Source organism: Labeo rohita, chromosome 7 (genome assembly GCF_022985175.1).
Source record: "Labeo rohita strain BAU-BD-2019 chromosome 7, IGBB_LRoh.1.0, whole genome shotgun sequence".
NCBI lineage: Eukaryota > Metazoa > Chordata > Actinopteri > Cypriniformes > Cyprinidae > Labeo > Labeo rohita.
In genome coordinates, this window is record NC_066875.1 from 32,159,072 (window position 1) to 32,167,823 (window position 8,752).

Consider the following 8,752-nt stretch of genomic DNA (forward strand, 5'->3'; position numbering starts at 1 on the left):
TGTTATCATGAACTACCCTTCATCTCCATCCGCGTCCACTAGCAGCTCCACATCCACCGCCACAATTAACCGCCCACACCCATTCCAGCTGTGACCTCCTTTCGCCGGCTCCACTAACCATACTAAAGCACTCGGAGTCCCGGTGAAAGAGGGCTACGCTTTTGACCACTGCACCAGCAGCGTGCAGACACTAACAGACTACGACCGCTCTCTCTGCTGATCTCCCACGCCAGGTGTTTTTACGCGCCGCATGGCTGAAGGAGGTCTGTCGTGTCTGAGGGGTGCCATTCTCAAACCTCATAATTAACTTGCCTTTCCACTGGGTAGAAATCTAGTAGGCATATTAGTTTTTACTAAGACCACTGAAGCTCTCTATCTCAGAAAAAAAGATGTTTTCTTTGAGTATTAATTCTAAAATTTGTGTAATTGCTTTGTGTTTTTATTTTTCATTGTTTTTACTATGTATAACTTTGTTGATGTCTTGACCAATGTAAACAAAATGATTTACCTCAAAAAAAAAAAAAAAAAAAAAAAGAAAAAAAAACTTTGGTGTGTATTTTCGACAAGTGATTCCTCGTTGATGCCCATTTATTGTTAGGTTTAAAGAATTATGTACTATGAATATAGAAGTTAAGATATAGAGTAATTTCTTCATTAAAATGTTTTACTCAAAGTCTTCTCTCGAAGGTGATTTTCTAATTGTTCTAATTGTCTAATTTCTGCTTCAGTTGCAATTTTCAGACGACGTTAAGTATTCAGATTTGTGTCAGCCAGGGTGAGAACAGACTGAGTCAGAGATTGTTTGGTAAGAGCTCTTCAGATTTGAGCAATATGAGCCAGATAAAAGAAGAGCACCCAGTAGTGCAACTACCTTAGAAGTCGCATTCCCAAAGAAACAGTCACAATGGATTTTCCCAGCAGCCCAGTCAATCTGCTGATATCTTTAGTCAGACCAACACGCATGATGAAAAGACTTGGCTGCGTTACACAACGCTGGTCTAGATCTGGAAGCGCAGAAAAGGACAACACAGAGCTTTGAACTAGACCGCAGAAAGACCACTACAGCGCTAGCTCGCCTTCCTGCGGATCGCGTCTGAACCGTTTCCTTATGAGTTACTACGTGACAACAGTTGAGGAACAAAAGTGGTTTGTTTTACCTCAAAGACAGTGTTGCATATTTTCAAGTGTGAACCCATCAACACAGGAAAGTGTTGGAAGGTTGCAGGCGAAAGGCCTTACAAGGATTGTTTAATCCATTTGACGTTGTTGCACAATGGTGTCATCGACCCTTCCCTCCTTAGGAGTCTGTTGAACAGTATTTATAATTCTCCAAGGTCTCATATGATTACAGTGTACCAAGTTCACACCGATATTTCTACATGACAGTAGTGTAAAATCGCTGCTTTTTAGTAAGGAAAACATGATAAATCAATAAATGGCGTTATTACAGACTTTATGTGTGATTCTTAAGGGTGTATTTTCATCTTTATGACTCTGGTAGTGCATAGTGCATTCAAATGAATATTAACTTTCTCACAGCCTTGCAAAATTTCTCGTTTTTTCACACTGTGAGAATGATCACAATGATCGCTTCTCCCTTTGGGATCCCCATTTCAACCAGCTTGGACTCTTCCCAAGGTTAAATGGCAAAGGCGGCATCCGTCATGATCGCAATTCCAATATCGTTCCTCCGAGACATACGTTTATTAGATGAAGCACTTATGGAGTCTTATAAGTATCGTTCACTGATCATTAGCCTATGCTCTTTTAGAGAATTTATGGTCAAACAGATCCACGTAACCTTCCCATCTACTAAACTAGAGGATGAATTAAACATTTGTGTATTATCTCTCAAGTAGGCGCTGGCATTTGTTCCCACTCCAATTAATCTTCTCTAAATAACTATGGATTTTCTACACTTTGCCAAATAGTTGATAAAGCTAATGCGTGTCACATTTATAAATGCAGATGTTCTCAAATGAGATTGCAACATTAGTCGCTAGAGCGTGTTCATTTGTCTTCATCAAGATAAGCGGAGAAAGCTAAGCTGGTGGGAACTGGAGAACTGCAGCACCCTTTACAAGCTCCTCCTCCAGAGGGAGACACTTTCTCCCCTTCTGCCATATCTCAGAGATCTGTTAAAATCACACAGTAGTGTGTTTGGACCGCTTCGAAATCTCCTTCAGTTCGTTTCATTCCCTCAAGGAGGACAAATCCCATATGAAAGCTCTTAAATTTCTCAATCGTTTCTTGTAGATATCAATTAAGTTAACTGGAGACCTAACAGAGACCTTGAGAGTTTCCAAAGAAATTTCAGTAATGTGCACAGATCAGTGTTGGGAAGGTTACTTTGGGAAATGTAATAGGCTATAGATTACAATTACAAGTAAGTAGTGCAACTATTTCAATTACATTATTAAAGTAATGTAAAGTAATGTAACTGATTACATCTGATTGCTTTTGGATTACTTTTCTACATTTTCAAATGTTATAACATTTAAAGGCAGGGTTAACCTTACAGTAGTACTCAACATTGCTTACTGGCAGACTTTTAAAATCATCACTTCATCTTTGAATTAAGATTATAACAATTACATTTTAAAGCACAGCCACCAACTCTTTTTACTTTGAGATCATTCTGAGGTTAAATGCAGATTTAAAGTCTTGAAAAGAAATAGTTTAATAGCTATAATACTGTTTTTGAAACAGGAAAGATGGCATCTAACAATGCATTGGAAAAAACAGTCAATCTTAAAAAATAAAGCATATATACATAAACTGAAATATAGTGTTTTCACAACACGTCATCGATGGACCATATTGGCGGCACTGAACGTAAACAATGCCACTGGACTGAACAAAGCTCGCACATTTTGCTGAAAATTGCTGCTGAAAATGATCAGTTATTGTCATGTTTTGGGCTGTACTAATTGGTTAGACCTGGAAAAACATTTGGAGTACTATAGACTGCCAAAAGTTATAAATCAAAGAGTAGAGTGCAAAAAACTGTCTGAGGAACAAAAGGCATTTGTAGTTGGCCAAACTGAACTGCGATTTCCAGCAAGAATCTTGACAACTTTTGTGTTTGCTTTTATAATTCCCGGTCAAGTAGGTGAAATATTAGGCTAATATCTGCTCATTCATATCTTTACCACCTTTTAACTTAGGTTAGTTCATATTGCGCCCTTTCCTGCTTACTAAGTCTTTCTCTATATGATTTAGCAACTTCCACACATTTTTCCCATGGTTTAGACAGCATAAATTAGCAGAACGACATATTCAGTTGTACATTAACTGTGCAATCTATGCTGTTGTTTACATCCAAGTATCACCAGTATAACCGCGCATCCAAGTAACTGACCAAATCGTGACATAAGTTCAAACCCTCTATTGGAAATAAAACAGTTATCAAATAAACGTGTCTTGTTCTGTGTCTTAAACTCCTGAAACACTGGTGCCTCATATTTTAGAGCATTCAATGCAATTCAGGAAAGAAATCAACCATATCTGTATGTGTGTGAAAATAATTGTAATCATTAACATTTTCATAAGTAACTGTAAATTAGTTACATTTTTTCTCAGTAACTGTAACAGATTAGTTACATTTACTTTGTAATTAAATTAGTTACATGTATCTAGTTACTCCCCAACACTGGTCAAGATACCAGTGTACACCGTAAAAACTGTGTACATATTTTTTTTCAATAGAAAGATTATTCAAGTATATTTTACAAGAAAAAGCTATTTCAGTTTTTCTATTTGAGAATCTGCTATTTCTAAACCTGTACTCCCGTTGTCGCATGACTAATTAGCAAAGCAAAATGAAGGGGCAGTGAAAAAGAAAAACACTTGAAGCTTGTTGGGCTTCAGCCAGCGTCAGTTGGACCTCTGCTCCCTTAGTTGGGAGTTAGCTAGTTTCCTCTTTCCTCTGACATCACTCCTCAAGCCTCATGCAACAATAATACGGCCCCAATTGCATGACATTATAGCTTCCTTACATGCACATGGGAGGGCCGGGGCTGAGGTCCCTCCTGACCGCAGACGTACCGCGCTCAGTTCCCAGCTAGAACCAGCTGCACAGCTGCTGCATGGGAGGAACACAAATGGATAAAGAGATTCCAGTCTGTTTTGGAGAGAAAAAGTTTCCTAACAGAGCACTTCCCATCTCTGGGCAGTCCATGTACCACTGTTAAAAATGCGATGCAGCTGTGCCGTGGTCCCAAAGGCATATTTGAAACTAAAAGTACGCTGTCAATAAGGGCACCTGCCCCTTGTGCAATTAAAATCAGGAAACAGATGTATTAATGGCAAGCGATTCACTGGCCAACCCGTATTTAGTGCTTGTTTTGGTATTTTTTACATGAATTATTAGCAGCATCTTACTTGTGAAACAACCTGAGAAAAAATTCTTGGAATTTGATATACGCTTAGACTTAAGGAACACAATGTTAAAACCAGATCACAAGTGTGATCACTAGAGATACAGCCACATGAATTATAATTTGTTTTTATTTTTTAACAAAGCAATAAATCTACACAAGCCCAAAGCTCCCCAAGGACTCTGGTATCCCGAAAATTAAATGCATTGATTTTTGAAATCAGGACTTTTCATTCCATTCTTTGATCTTAATTGGTTGTTTTAGCTTAATTTACAAATGCGAGCCAAATGCTTAAACATGTGCCAATACATGCACAAACACAGAGTCAACAAAATGCACCTTGTGTGTGTGTGTGAGTGAGTTTTAATGTGGTCCAGATGTTCTTGAGGCACATGGAAACAGGTGATGATAGCATTAGCCTGGGATTGGACACAGATGGAAAGGGGCTTGAACCTATTCCTGTATCACCACCGGGGTCGTAAATAATTCTTTTTCCCTCCGAATGATGAAAATGATTTCAAAGTGAATTATGCTCGGCCAACTCTCTGTGTTGTATAAACTTGCCATACCAAGGGTCCTCTCTCAGCGTCAGATCATCAGTCAAGTAAAACATATCATTCATGTCTGTCTTTGTCACATTCTCACTTTAAGGCTGAAGGATTGGCTGGTCCTTGAGGGGCAATATTATCACATTTAAGAGGTCTGGTTTGAAAACATGACTGAGATTATCCTGCCAAGGTTTTGTGTCTGTCCAGCCAGACCATAACTTGTGGTAGGTGCTGTATGTGTATCCTATAGCCCCGTATGTACACACACATTGGGTTTCCATGTTTTATGTGTACATCCCATAGATTTAATGGGTTTTATACTGTACGAACATTTATAAATGCAGAGGAAATATAAGGTACACACACTAACTACTAATTCATTATTTAGCAACACATTAAATAAAGTACAGACATTTGTTATAAAAGATTCCTATTTCAAATAAATGCTGTTCTTTTAAACTTTCTATTCACCAAAGAATCTTCAAAACTGTGAATGTTTCTTGAGAAAACAGTTCAATTGTAATGCCATTTCATAATATTACTGTTTTTATTGTATTTTTATTAAATTAATAAACATTAGAACTTTTTATGGACCCTAAACCTCTGCACTGTAGTGTATGTACACTACCGCTCAAAAGTTTGGGATCAGTAACACTTGTAATGTGTTTTAAAAAAGTCTCTTATGCTTATCAAGACTGCATTTAGTTGATCAAAAATACAGAGAAAAAAAACAATAATACTGTAAAATGTTATTGCAATATAAAATAATGTTTTTTATTTTAATATCATTTAAAATAAAATGTATTCATGTGATGCAAAGCTGAATTTTCATCAGCTGTTACTCCACTCTTAAATTTCCTTCAGAAATCATTCTAATATGCTGATTTATTATTAGACTTATCAGTACTGGAAACAGTTGTGCTGCCAAATATTTTTTTGGAACCTGTGATTCTTTTTTTTAATTTTCTTTTTTTTTAAATGAATGCTGTTCTGTTTAACTTTTTATTCGCCAAAGAATCTTGAAAAAAAGTAACACAGGTTCCAAAAAATATTAAGCAACACTGATCAGTATATTAGAATGATTTCTGAAGGCTCATGTGACACTAAAACCTGGAGTAACAGCTGATGAAAATTCAGTTTTGCATCACAGGAATATATATTTTTTTATATTAAAATAATAAAAAACATTCTTTTATATAGCAATAACATTTTGCAGTATTTTTTCCATATTTATATAAAGTTGATAGTCATATATAGTCAACAAACGAAAATGCATTCCTGATAGCATAAATCCCTGTTTCATTTCAGCTCTTATGTTCTCAAGTTCAGTCTCAGAGAGACCCATATCACATCTGTGATATGAAGGATCGTTTCCAGTCTGGCCAAGTTAGAAACAAGCTTTCTGGGTAGTTTTAAAACTAATCAGCTATGATTGGATGGCTGGTGGGTCAGTCTATTGGGATGAAGGAAAGAGCCACTACATGTGTCAAAGTATTGAGTGAGGATGGACATTGAGCAGAACAGAAAAATATGTCCAAACTCTGTAATTACACCTCTCGAGAGACAGGATACTTGAGTGTACGAACAAGATCTGAGTATGTTGTATTTGTATAAGTCATAGCAGATTGTCAAGTAAAGCAAAATATCATTGCAATATTGTTAAGATTATCTTAAGGTGCATTCAACCTGGCCTCCACAACAAAGCACATGAATAAGGTAGACAGAGATGTTCTTCACAAGTATTGAAATGGCCAGTTCGTGTAATTACTCTATCACAGCTTTCAGAGACCCTCCCCCATATCACCTTAACGTTAAGCCCCCATCCTCACACCCCACATGGGCAGATCAACAGCAGAACCCTCCATGAAAGCACCCCAAATGGGGCAGCACAAAGTCTATGTGGCAGCCATTTGGGAAGAGGGTCGTTCACTGTGATGGATGCATAAGAAAGCAACACGTTGTCCCAGCAAGGTGCCGCGGAGCTGCGCTCTACTTCAGCCACCTTTTAACCACCACGTCGCAGTGTGAAATGATTCATTTGCGTTGGCAGACGGCCGTATATCCATGGCGAGGGAGAAATCCCTGTTCTAAATCTCACACCCTCTGTTACATGTTTATGCAGCTGGATTGTTTTATTGGGCCAATTAAATGAAGTTGTGATAATTGAGCATAAGTATTAGGGTGGGGAACAGGGGCAGTCCAGCTGTCAACTGCTGGGCTCCATGAAATCCTAAACAAAGCTCTTTACACCTGTGCTCTTTAAATATTACAGCTGTGTGATGAAAAACAATAGAGAGGAATTACCAGAAGAGAACACAAATGTTGACTTTGAGTCATCGATGGTATAATCGCTGCTTCGGCTCTGTGCTCTTTGAAGACACTCCACACTGGCAGGGAAGGCGCTTTGGTAATTTCGCATTCAGGGGCATGAAAGCATCAGCTCATTTCCTGTACGTCTCCTCCTGATCATATCCCAGCAAACCCCATGACTCACCCTGCAAAGGACGCAAACGTGGTGTTTGTTTGGAGCTCGGCAGGCCGAGGGATCTCCCAGTGGAACGCAGAAAACTCACACAGCTGCCTGAAAGCCCACTATTGCGTCCCCCCCGCGATAGCAACCGTAGCTGTTTTGAGCATTTCCACACCTTGTCACAAAAAAGATCATCATGAATTCAGGAAAATGTGTCAATTAAAAGAAAAATAATAAATCACTTAACAAACTGACAAGACCTTGCTCTTGTTAAAACCCATCCATATAAAAAATCTATATAATCCATTCAATATTTGCCTTCCAATATTTACTCACCCTCATGTTGCTCCAAATCTGTATGACACTTTCTTCTCTGGAATACAAAAGAAGATTTCACATCAGTGTTCAAGTTCAAGTTTATGGGATCCAGTGTTTTTTTTTTTTTTTTAGAACCCTTACATTCTTTAATTTAACATTATACTACGGGGCCGTTGAATGCTTGAATCTGATTGGCTGACGAACGTTCCGAACGTTCATTATTTTCAGGGAAAAGCACGGCGAACGTGCTTCCAGGCAGCTCTTGACCTCATTACATGTCTATATCACTTTGCCACATGATTTCAGTTATTTTCAAAGGTTCTTAACAGCCTAAAACAGCAAAATAACCGAACCCCACAATGACAGTGGCCAAATAAATAAATACAGTAAACAATAGGGTAAAAACGACAGATTAGGTACATGTTTTTGCTACAAAATTACTTTTTATGATGTACGGAAAGCACATACTCTATTTCTCCCATTCTCTCTCCTCTTACAGACGCCCACATATAAAGTTTGCACACACGTTAGCATACGTGCTAATGTTGTTAGCGCTGCTCTGACAGTTAACTTAAAAACTACATGACATTTCTCACAAGCGAGGGAACAACGGCGCTTGAAGAAAATGAACTTAAAGTTGGACTATTAGTAGAAACATTGCTGCCGATCACTTTTGAGAGACACTTTTGAATCCTATTCACAATAGCCTTTTAGGACAAAAACCGGGCGAATGCCTTGAAATATATAATCTGATTGATGTCTTGAGGTGTGGTAACCGTAGTATAAGTGGAATGGTTGACTTCGGTCTGTTGAAATCTATGAAAAAGAATTCAACGGCCCGTCGTCAATTATTCCTTACATAGTTTATCATTTTAAAATGTCTCAAACATTCTAGCCTAAAACAGTACCAGTTCAGTTTTGAAGTCAGACTAATAGACCTAGCTTCATCTAACATTCATACATGTTAATCAGTTTACCTGCATTGAGTGCTTGTTCCAAAAAAAAACAAAGGTGACTTTTAAAACAAATATTTAATT